Genomic DNA, 13,097 nt, shown 5'->3' on the forward strand with positions numbered 1-13,097 from the left:
GGCGTACTATAAATGTATGAGAAAACATTGTACAGAGTAATAAAATTGTGGAGCCACGCATCAAGGGATTACCCATGGTATGGAGCCCATTGATTTGTATGTCAATATTTGATTAACACATTTTTGGTAAATTTCGATTCTTATTGAATTTGCTTGTTAGTCAACGAATGATAATGCCAGCAAGTATTAAATGCCAAAAATTATGGGTTTACAATGGAATTTTTTATTGAAAGAATGCGTATTACTAGCCAATTTACTTATTGTTTCTATAATGAATTTGCTTGATTGACTCTTTGTGATTTTCAAGATGTCGTATTAGCTTATTACCCAATTTCCTTATTATTTCCATAACAAAAATTCATGTCTTCATAACCAGTTTTTGCCTATCTTATATATTAGGTAAGCTAATAATTACGGAGTATTACCATTGTATAGTCAAAAGATAGTCCTAGATTACAAAGTATGTTAGGTAAGCTAAGATGGAGATGTATCATCCCTCATACGTAAGAACGAAATATAGGTGATTACATGATATCCTTCATCAACCATCATAAACGCTAATAATAACTGATTGTCTGATATCCTTCATAAACTACTATGCATCTGAATTTTACCGATTCGGTAACTAATTACCAGTGGTAATTTACCACTACATTTTTTACCACTACATTTTTTGGCTTATTCTATTGCTAATTGTGAATGGGATTCTGTAATCGCTAATAAGTGGGGAACTTATCTGTTGCACAATTTTAGTATAGCGCGTGGCAATCATAATTTCAAGAGATTATGAATTTATGAGGGATATATACACCCGTAGCAATGGAAGATTATAGAAGTACACAAGGTGTGCAAGAGCATCTTGCACACCACCACTTATAATATGCCACCTCATTTTTAAAAGATTCATCTCTTTTGAAATTTTCAAACTGAAATTTGAAATGTGTTTGAAATTTTAATTTTGAATTTCAAATTTGTTTTAAGTTCCCAACAATCAGCAATTAATTATCTTTAATTCCCATAAAAGCAATGAGTGCATTCCCCATAAAGGAAACGAGTAACCAAAAAATCATCTAATATTTTGATCTTTTCATTACTAAAATGATCCCGTAAAATGGTTTTGATCCGCAATTAAAAATTTGGTTATTTATCCTCTTGAGAAGAATCGAACACGGGTTTGCGCAGTTAGAGTAGATGTTGTAACAGCTTAGTAGTGACCATTGTAGCAAGGGGTATCAGCACGTAAGTCATTGCAAACATAAATGTTTTAATCTAATTTTACCGAGTTTGAGAATTCTAAATATGATTTATGTAAAGGTGAAATGATCCTTTATAATCGTAGATAATATTGTAACACATTCATGTGTTCTAGCTATCTTTTCTAATCTTGGTGGTGGGTCTAATTTTGTATTATAACAAGAAGTAAACAACTTACTGAGTAGATGTTTATGAAAATGTTAGGAGTTACACATCTATTTTACTTGAGTTTATTTTTATTTAAATTTAAAAGTTATATAATCTTGTGTAATCTTAGCCAAACTTAGTAATTAAAGTCCAACTCTTCGAAGTTCGATCTAAATAATTCATTTACAACGTATGGAGTTATTATTTTTGGATAATATTACTATTTTACAGGTTTAGACATACGGTAATAAAAATTTCTTTTGGAGAATGGTAAACATTTTCTAGCATCATTAAGTTTTATTGTAAGCCTTTGTGTAATCATAAAAATATGTAGTATAGAATTTTCAAAAAATAAATTTTATTTTTAACAACCAACTCTTTTTTGATAATGAGGTATATTAATTATCAGATAGTCCCCATAAAGATAACGATTTACCAACCAATCATAGTTAAAGGTGAAAAACACATTCAATATTAAGTTTGATGTGTTTATTGACTAAAATGATCCCATAATTTGGTTTGTCACAATTAAAAATTTGGTTATTTTTTCTCAAGTCAAGAATCAAGCACGAGTTCTCGCAGTTAGATCGAGTAGATGTTATAGCAGTGTACTCCCTCCGTATTTATTTAAGAGATACACTTGGTCGGACACGGGTATTAAGAAAAAGAATTGAATAAAATAAAGTAATAAAACAAGTGGGGTTATGTATATATTTTAATAAGTAAAACAAGTGGGGACCATGTCATTTTAGGTGGTGGGGGGTGGAGTGTAGTTATAAAATTATTTGTTTAATAGTGTGGTGGGACATAGGATATATTAGATAGATTATTTAATTAGATGGTGGAGTTGATAAATTACTAAAAATGACAAGTGTATCTCTTAAATAAATACGGCCGGAAAAGGCAAGTGTATCCCTTAAATAAATACGGAGGGAGTAGTAGTGACCCCTTTAGCAAGAGGGATCAGCACATATGTCATTTCAAACGAAACTTTTTAATATAATTTTACGGAGTTTGAGAATTCTGTAGACACCTACTTTTGTCCCCATTCCCGAAAGGGAAGGTTCGATGATGAGAACATAAATCTCCACTTGGCAACGCATCTCCTATAAAATAACGAATCTCAAATCACCATTTCATTTCAGCCAAAGCTTCCATTTATAGAAACCTGCTAAAAATAGTAGCTGCCGTAAAAGGTAATTGCTAAAAGTAGTAAGAATAAAAAGATAGAAACCTGTCAGAATTAGGTGTTGCACTCCAACATAAATCCTAAAAGAGATAGAAATTGTAAAAGGAATTCTATTCCTATTGCAATTCGATAAAAGAGTTAACGTATTAATTAAACTCATAACGAACCTAGAGTTCGTAAAGGGCCCAGACGCATTCCGTCGTAAATTGATACGCACCAAATAACTCGGATTAAGTCTCTTAATGGACTCCGTACTCTAGAGTCCAATCTGACAAAGAATTCTGCCCAGATCCTATTTTCAACGCCCAGCCCTGGGCGCCGAAATCTTTGACGCCCAGTTCTGGGCGCCGAAAATACTTGGGACGGATTCCTTTCCTAATCCGTTTCGTATTCATATTCCCGAAAATCTATCTTTCTACGCCACTTTTTCCTATAAATAGACCCCTAAAGCCGACGTGAACACACAATTCATAATTTGAGTATTGACTTCAACCCTAAGCCTAAGCCTCACGCTGCGAAATTGATCCCGCGTTCTGTCGCAATCGACCCAAAAGTCGAACATAACGTATCCTGTCCCTTGTAGCTGATGAATTAAGCCTAAATACTGGAACACTGCTCAGAAACCCGAGATTCGTTAAATAAAAGGAGAAATAACAAACCCAAGTGGTTAGTTTTTTGAGAACCGTGACGCACCTCTCAAGGGTGCGTCGTAATGTGTCCCTTCGCATGATTTAATCGCTTTCATCACCCTTTTATAAAATTGTTAAACTATTAATTTGATTCATCTATCACGCCTAATAAAGATAATACCTTAGACAATTAAACTATCATGCTAGGTACCTTAAATCAATCTAAACAAGATAATCACGATCGATTTAGTATTATGTGTTGCATATTGCGAAAATCAATTCAGAATAGTTTAATAGTTAACACATGTCCCTTCAATTATTTATGCTGAGCTAGTAAGGATAACCTGCCTCTGGAGTTATCGATGAGCACTCCTCTCGGTAGTTACAGTCCCCCGAACTCTCAATCTCTGCCCTGCGGGTGTACGTTGATCGATCCCCACACCAGGGATCACAAGGGAACCTATGGCCGTCGTGGTCGAACATAATTGCACTCCCTTTATGTCACGATAACCGGGTTTTGTCAGTTTTTCTCATTGTCGTTAAAAACTGAATGGCGACTCCTATATTACTAGTCGATTGGGTGTAAACTCACAGGAAATCTAACTACACTTGATCTGACGACGTCATGCCCACGAGGGACGAGGTCATGCATTAGCCTCGTGCTTTTTCGACCCCGTCACAAATTCCGAATAAGATTTCTCTAAAGGGGAACTCATCCTTTTTAATCTTAGATAATAATACAATATTCGGTTCTAATTCAATAGAGGGTTATTGGCAAAAAAATCTTTTTTATTATATTTTTACTAGGAAGTACTCCGTATGTTTTATTAATGAAAATTAAAATTTATAAGTATGTATTTTAATACGTGGGATCATTTTATGTATTATGAAATCTAAACATTCGCTGCTTATAAAACTTTATATATATTCTCAAAATCTCAAATATATTATGTATTTTCTAGCACAAATGGATGTGCTGATACCCCTTGCCAAACTGGTTACAACGAAGTTCATATGATCATCTTTACACTGCCCCTAGACCTGCGTTCGATCCTTTATATGTGGATCTTTTTTTTTTCTTTGGGCAATTGTTGTTTTATGTTACTATTGTTTTTATGGTTTCTTTTTAGTATTTACGGAATCATAATAAACAATACTTCCTTTCTTTATGTATAATTGAATCTTTTTATGTGATCATTTGTGAGTTTATTCATAAATTTTATCCAATTTTGTTTATCTTTTCATCCAGTTATATGGCAGTAACGATATGCTATTTCGACAATATATGATGTAGACTGTAATGACAGATGCGTGCAACAAATAATCTTTTGCGTATCAGAAACTCTTAGATGTAGTTTAAACTTCAGATATTATGAATAATATAATAGTTTTTCAAAAAATATATTTTTTGTAAACAATGAAGTTTAGACTTTGAGTTTTAATTATCATGTGTAGCTTCATCAGAAAACTTTTTGTTATGTCTTGAAAAAAAATGCATGTACTCATATGATTCGTCTATGGATAATGAAAGAAAATGCATGTACTGATACTCAAATCTTTAAACTTAAAAAATCATAGTTAAAGGTGAAGAAAAACATCAACAGTTTGATCTTTTCATGACCAAAATGATCCCATAAAAATGGTTTGTCACAATTAAAATTTTGTTTTATTTGCTCTTAACAAGAATCGAACACTGGCACACACAATTAGAGTATATGTTATATCAGTATAGTAGTGACCATTGTAGCAAGGGGTATCAGCACGTAAGTCATTGCAAACAAAAATATTTTTGTCTAATTTTATTGAGGTTGAGAATTTTGAATGTGATTTTTTTAAAACGTGAAATGATCCTTTTAATCATGGATAAAGATATAGCACATTGTGTTTTTCAATTTTGGTGGTGGGTCGTCATTTTGCGTTATAACAAAAAGCAAACAACTTAGATGTTTATGAAAATGTTAGAAATTACGTATCTGTTTTACTTAAGTTTGGTTTTATTTAAATTTAAGTTCATCAAAAGTTATATGATCTCGTGTAAACGTAGTCAAACTTAGTTAGTTATTTAAATCTAGCTCTTTGAAGTTATTGAAATCTAAACAATTTATTACAACGTAGAGAGTTATTATTTTTGGATATCATTACTATTTAACAGGCTTAGACATACGGTAATAAAGAAATTCATTTGGATACCGGTAAATATTTTTCAGTATCGTTAAGCTTATTGTATGCCCTTGTGTAATCATAAAATATATAGTACATAATAAATAGAAAAATTATATTTCCAACAACCAACTCTTTTTTGATAATGAGGACAATTAATTATCTGATAGTTTCGATAAAGGCAACGAGTAGCTAAAAAATCTAGATAATGTGAAAAAACATCCAATATTTTGAACTTTTCATGACTTAAATGATATCATAAAATGGTATGTCAAAATTTCAAATTTGGTTATTTTTGCTCTTTACAAGAATCAAACACAGTTAAAGTATATGTCATAGCAGCAGAGTAGTGAAAATGTTAGGAGTTACGCATTCATTTTACTTGAGTTTGATTTTATTTAAATTTAATTTCTTCAAAAATTAAATAAATCTGTGTAATCGTAGCCAAACTTAGTAATTAAAAGCTAATTCTTCGAAGTTATGATATAAACAATTTATTTACAACGTCCAGAGTTATTATTTTTGGATATCGTTACTATTTTACTGGTTTAGACATACGATAATAAAAAATTTCATCTGGAAATCGTTTAACATTTTCTGGTATCGTTAAGTTTATAAGCCCTTGGGTAATCATAAAAATATAAAGTTTATACATAATTAAAAAAATAAAATCAATTTTATATTTCCAACAACTAACTCCTTTTTGATAATGAGGATAATCAATATCTAATAGTCCCTATAAAGACAACGAGTAGCCAAAAAATCATAATTAAAGGTGAAAAAAAAATCCATTATTTTGATATTTTCATGATTAAATCGATCCCATAAAACAGTTGTTAACACTTAAATTAATTATTCGTGGGCTCTTGTTAGGAACTGAACACGGGTGCGCAATTAGAGTAGATGTTGAAGCAGCGTAGCAGTTACCATCGTGATAAGGGGTATCAACATGTAAATCTTTGGAAATGAAATTGTTTTAATCTAATTTAGTTAAGTTTGAGAATTTTCTTTGTTATGATTTCTTTAAAGGTGAAATGATCTTATATAACCGTATATAGTCAAAGTTAATATAATTGTGTTGCAACTAACTTTTTCAATCTTGGTGGTGGCAAAACTATTTCGTATTATAAAAGATAATGAACAATTTAGGTTATTATAAAAATGTTAGGAGTTATACATATATTTAGTTGAGTTTGATTTTATTTAAATTTAATTTCTTTAAATGAAAAATAACTCAGAATAATCGTAGTCAAGATTAATTAAATTTTTTAAAAAAACAACGTGTAACATAATTTTCAAAGTTACAACCTAAACAATTTATCTATAACATACAGAGTCATTATTTTTGGAGATCGTAACTATTATACAGTTCAAACATACAGTAAGAGAAAATCTTCCTTGGAGATCGTTAACTACTTTTTGGTATCATTATGTTTTATTATAAGCTCTTGTTAAACCATTAAAATATGCAACATATATTATAAGAAAAAAACCAATCTTATATCTCCAACAATCCTCTTTTGATATTATGGACAATAAATTATCCATAGTTCCCATAAGAGCAACGAGTTGCAAAAAATTCCATGTTAAGGTTGAAAAATGTGCATCCAATATTTTGATTTTTTTTTATGATTAAAATGACACCATAAAATGGTTGTTTACACTTAAAAAAAACTTTTTGGGCTCTTGTTAAGAATCGAACACGGGTGCGCTCAATTAGAGTAGATGTAAAAGAATCGTAGCAGTGATCAATTGTGACAAAGGGGTATCATCACATAAATATTTTGGAAAGAAATTGTTCTAATCTAATTTAGTTGAGTTTGAAATTTTTATGTTATGATTTCTTTAAAGGCGAAAAAATCTTGTATAATCGCAGTTAAAGTTAATACGGAGTACTATTGTGTTGCAACTAACTTTTCTAATGTGTAAAGAAAACCCGTGTTCGATCCTAGTGAATGGTGAACCAATAAAAAAAATTGCCACTTTTTTTTCTATCTGGTTTTTTAACTTCTGGTTTTATGTGAGAGTATATTTTATTCAAATTCTAAAATCAAAATACATTTATGAGTATCTTTTATTCAATTTATAGAATCATAAACATAACTCATACGATTTCATGCTATACAATAGCTTCAACATCCCATTGTCACTTAATTAAACAAATCAGCCATTGTCACTTCCAATTCATCATTTCCAATTTCGGTGGAAGTCGAATAATAACACATTACATATCTAGATCTCTTCTACACCTTGTTATACACAGTATATCGCAACTGAAACTAATTAAATCTTAATGAAACTAAATGAAACTCTCTTGGTAATTTCATCAAACATGTTATATGCATCATTAAACCCATGGAAGTTTCTTTAATGGCAGACATTTAGCTGCGTCGAGAATGTCATTTGCAGTATTTTAGAATTAGAAATTCATTGAGATAGTTACAAGCTTCAAAAATGGCGGAAAATATAAAGGTAAATAGAAATTCAGAGTGGAAATTAAAAAGAATCACCATACTTTGCATTCACTTTACAAATAAAAACCAGAAAATTTCTTTGCTTTGCAGTTCCTGTTTTTATAAATGGAGGTGAGAGATGAAAGTTGAGGTGAAAAAATGTATTGGCGCAAAAATGAATGGGTATTTTGGCGTAAATTCATCCTGCTCAACAGAATAAAATGGCGCAAATCACTGAAAAGAATTGCCGCCCAAATTATTTTTTTCACAAAGCTTTTCCCTCTCTTTTTTTAGTGGGATTTGTGAGGTGGAATCATTTAATAGGTGGTGTGCAAGATACCTATGCACACCAAGTGTATCCCTAGCCTTATCCTGTAGCAATCAAGGGATAAATTTTATTAATTAATTTTTTTTAAAATAAGTTGTCAGTTTTAGAAAATCAAAAATTACTTCAAAAATTTAAAAACTTTGAAACTCTCAAACTCTCGAGGTCATGGTCGTTGCCGATGCCGGGTTGGGTCAAGGTCAATACAGATGCACATGTAGTGGAAGGGGTAAAGGTGGGGTTGGGGGTTGTTATTAGGGACAGCAATGGAAAGATGTTGGTGATTGCTACAAGGAAAAACCAAGCCACTTCCTCTAAGATAGCTGAGGTCATGGCAGTCAGATATGGCATTAAAATTGCCAGAAGATTTGGGTTCTCTCATGTAGTACTTGAGAGTGATGCTCTAAATGTGGTACAAGCGGCAAAACGTAAGGTCAATGGTTTCTCTCCCATTTGTTTAGTTTATGATGATATTAGGAATGATAGCCTAAGCTTTGATAACTTTGTTATTTCTCATATTAAAAGGGCATGTAATACCGTAGCTCATTCAGTGGCAAGATGGGATACGGGATATCACTCTGAGTATGTTTGTAATGGTCCTTTCCCACAAAGGATCATTGCTTTGTCGGAAATTGATTTAATTTAATAATATGCCCGAGCTATCTTCCCCTCAAAAAAAAAAAAAAACTCTCAAATGTTTACAAATTCGGGAATGCATGAAGGAGAATGATTGAGCAACCCATTGGGTTGTCTACCCAGCTGAGGTGGACAATCTATGTGGACATAGAAAGAGTAGGTGGACAATCCAATAGACTAAGAGTGTAAAAGCATTTATTAAATTTATAATCAATAAATTCAGCTAATAATGGACAAAAAAAGAGATGCTGCATTACCGATACATAATTTGTATCAATACAGACTCATTGCCTCCATGTTTACATAATCTTTGAATATATAATTTCTACTTTTTATTTTACTCCGTATTTTTTTTTGTGTAAAGCCAATTGAGATAGGTGAACAAAGGCAATCTTCTTCTTCTTTGATAGACCTTCAGCAACAATGGCGAACTGAAAAGGCGACTCGGTTAATCAAATTTCTTATCGTAGTCAAGAATAAGGTATGTATCAAAACACTATTTTCGTATAATTTTCTTCAATTTGGCAATTGTATTCATGGATAATGATAAATGATAATGTAAGTTCCCCTTTCTTTGAAATTGAAAATCGGAATACGAATGGACCTTCACAGACTTGTGGGCATTGATATTTTTTATCTTGTTTTGACTTTTGATAGTGAGGCATTAAATTGTTTTGAAGCTTATAATGGTTGTCTTCTGATATATGAGGTTCTCCATGACTTTTTTACACGTAGAGATCATATTCTACCAATTTTAAATTTTATGGTAGTATATTTGTTATTTTTAATTCTAAATATGTCAATCTAATGTGTAGGTACAAGCCATTATCACCCGAGAGCAGGAAATGAGAACAAATTCAAACAATTTGTACGTCATGGATAATTCAAGTGGGATAATTTATTTCTCTATATAAGATGATTACAACTTGTGTGATCCAAGAACTTCTAATTTATGGGTTGTGTTTTGGAACGTTTAGTTGTAAATTGTCATACTACATTAAGGAATAAGGATAATTGTAATAGATATTGGCTTAAGGAGAGATGCAGTTGGTCTTCCATTAAGGATTTTGTTTTGCAACATGTGTTTTACAGATCTGAAATTATTTTATGAGTATGTATCTACAGCCACAGCCCACAGGTAATTAAGCTGTGGAGCTTACTGATACTACAAGTAGAAAACAGGAACGCATGCTTATGAATCTTTTCTAATTGGACTTAAACACTAATCACGGTAAAGAAAAACACTTTGATAGCCAAATCAATTAGTCAAAAATACTTCGTATATCCTAACACATATTTTTATGGCGGAAAACTCCACCCACCGTGAAACCTCACCGGAAGAAACCGATCTAATGACACGCTCAACCAAGAAATCAAAACGCAAAATTACACATTTGATTTTTAATCAAGAAAATACCAACCCAAATTTACAGAACCAGAACACTCAAGCTACCCCCATACCCAACGCCCCAAAAGCAAATCCAACATCTTCCAAGGCTGTCTCTTTTCGGGATATGGTGGCTGCTGATCAATTTCAAATGTCCAACCATGTAATGTCGATGGTAGACGCTGATGATGATCTTTCAGATGATGATGAACCTCCAGAGAATATGATAGAAGATCCCCGGTGCCCAATCATACTGCTCTCTAAAGAGGAGAAACAAAGGCTACGCCGTCCGTGGAAGCATGCTTTGATCATTAAAATGTTCGATTGCAAAATTGGATACATGTCTCTGATGAAACGACTGAAGAAAAAATGGGAACTGAATGGGGGGCTTGTGCTAACAGACATTGGACATGACTACTTCATAGCACGCTTCTCCAACATTGGAGACTATAATCATGTGCTCACTCAAGGTCCCTGGATGTTGGACGACAACTATCTCACTATTCGCAAATGGGTTCCGGATTTCATCCCTGACGATGCACCCTTAAGATTCCTCACGGCTTGGGTACGTATCCCACACCTCTCAGTAGAATATTTCGATAAGGAATTCTTGCACAAAGTTGGTGGCAAGATTGGCAAAGTCAGTCGCATTGACAACAACACGGCACTGGCTCAACGAGGTCAATTCACAAGGTTAAGTGTAGAACTGGACCTGTCAAAGCCCCTTCTCTCAAAGTTCTGGTTGAAAGGAAGAATCTGGAAGGTGCAATACGAAGGATTGAGAATGATATGTTTCAACTGTGGCAAGATTGGTCACCAAGGAGACGGCTGCCCCTCAACCCTACAACCAACAATCACAGATGACATGGAAAAAGATGCAACGATTCTGGAGCACAACATACCTAACCGGGAAATTCGGCCACCAGTTGAAGAACAGGACTTCGGAACATGGATGATGGTTAAAAAACCACCCCCTCGCCGTCGACCTCCCCGGACGGAGAAACAACAATCAGAATACTCTAAGGATGGTCAATCAAGAGCCGCAAATCACGGCCAAGGAAAGTCAATCAACGGACAACGGGAAAAATCAATTGGGTCTAGATTTTCGATTTTAGGTGTACAAAATCAGGAAAAAATGGTAACTGATTCCACAAATATCGTGGTTGGCTTGGAAACAATATCAAACACTATGGAAACAGTAGATTTGGGCAAATCTTCTCAGCTACCAACCCCCCCAGTCAATGGGAATCCTTTTAATGTTGGCAAGTCGAACCCAAATCCCCGAATAAGTGCGAATTTTTTGGGTAATAATAAGCAATGGCAAGAAATAAGGAAGCAAAAAAATCCCCTTCCAAAATCTATCCTAAAAGATAGCACTAATTCGATTGCACAAGGAGTCCAAAAAAGCATAAACCCCTTAAGCAATATAGGCAAAGAAAACACAGTTATAGTCTTCCAAGCAACCACTGAAGCCAATCAAACCCTATCTAGCGACCATCAGACCCACAATGACCTCTCTGGCCAACAATTTCACCCCTTGCCCATCGCCAATCATGCTCAATATCCCCCCGGAGAAAATAATCTGCGCGGGGTATCCGATGTCGGAACCGTACTTGGGCATAACAGACCCCCTGACCAACCAACTAGAAGTGGAGATTCACTCATGGGCGGTGTCGAGGCTAATGACACCGGAACTGATAATCACCCTGAAATTGCCCAATGAGGTCAAACAAGCTTTGAAGCACATCTCTAATGCTGCTATGTCCAATTACCCACACTCAGATATATCTATGAATAATACACACAACATCATTACTGATTCCTACCCCATAACGTGTATGGTATGGAATACTCAAGGTGCTGGAAGCCGTGAATTCCTGACGGCACTTCGTGAAATAATCAGAATCAACAAGCCAACGGTCTTTGCACTAGTTGAAACTCACATGGGTGGTGAACGTGCACAAATCATTGCTACTGCTGTTGGGTATGGTGGACATACTCGTGTGGATGCGCAGGGCTTTAGTGGCGGCATTTGGGTCTACTGGAAGCCGGAACTAGTCACTATTGACCCTATTGAGAAAAGCAATCAGTACATTACGATGTTGATCACTAGGAATGGTGAAGAGCCGTGGTACTTGTCAACGGTGTACGCCAGTCCTGACCCCTCCAAGAGACAGGAATTATGGCAAGCACTATCAAACTTTGCTGCAAACAACAATAAACGTTGGCTTCTGGCGGGTGACTTTAATGAGACAAGATTCGGCTGGGAACGCAGTGCTAGCTGCGCTGAAACCTCACGAAGGAGTGCTCACTTTAATCAGTGGGTGGACAGCAACCAACTCATCGAGGTGGAATTCTCTGGGCCTGCTCACACATGGGCTAGAGGAACAACAGTTGAGACCTACAGAAGTGCTAGACTAGATCGTGTCCTGTGTAACCCGGAATGGAGCCTTGGCTTTGACAAGGCACGAGTGAAACACTTACCGGCCATTCAATCTGACCACTGCCCCCTTTTGATTTCTTCCAATGGTTTTGCTCCACTGGACTCTCTAAATCGTCCCTTTCGTTTCCAAGCGGCTTGGCTTACACATGAAAAGTTTGCGAGATTTATGGAACAAAAATGGGACAAGAATGCACCCCTCATACCACTACTCAAAAAATTCTCAAATGAACTACAAAGTTGGAACAAGGAGGAATTCTATAACATTTTTCGTGAAAAACGCACTCTTATTGCTCGAATCACTGGAATTCAAACAGCCCTGTCAATTGGAAGAAATTCAAGCTTGATTAAACTGGAGGCCAAACTACGTCGAGAGTTGGACAATGTACTCAAGCAAGAAGAGCTCCTATGGTACCAAAAAGCGAGAGTTGATTGGATAAAAGACGGTGACCGCAACACTACTTTTTTCCACCTTAG

Source organism: Spinacia oleracea, chromosome 1, assembly GCF_020520425.1.
Source record: "Spinacia oleracea cultivar Varoflay chromosome 1, BTI_SOV_V1, whole genome shotgun sequence".
Lineage (NCBI taxonomy): Eukaryota > Viridiplantae > Streptophyta > Magnoliopsida > Caryophyllales > Amaranthaceae > Spinacia > Spinacia oleracea.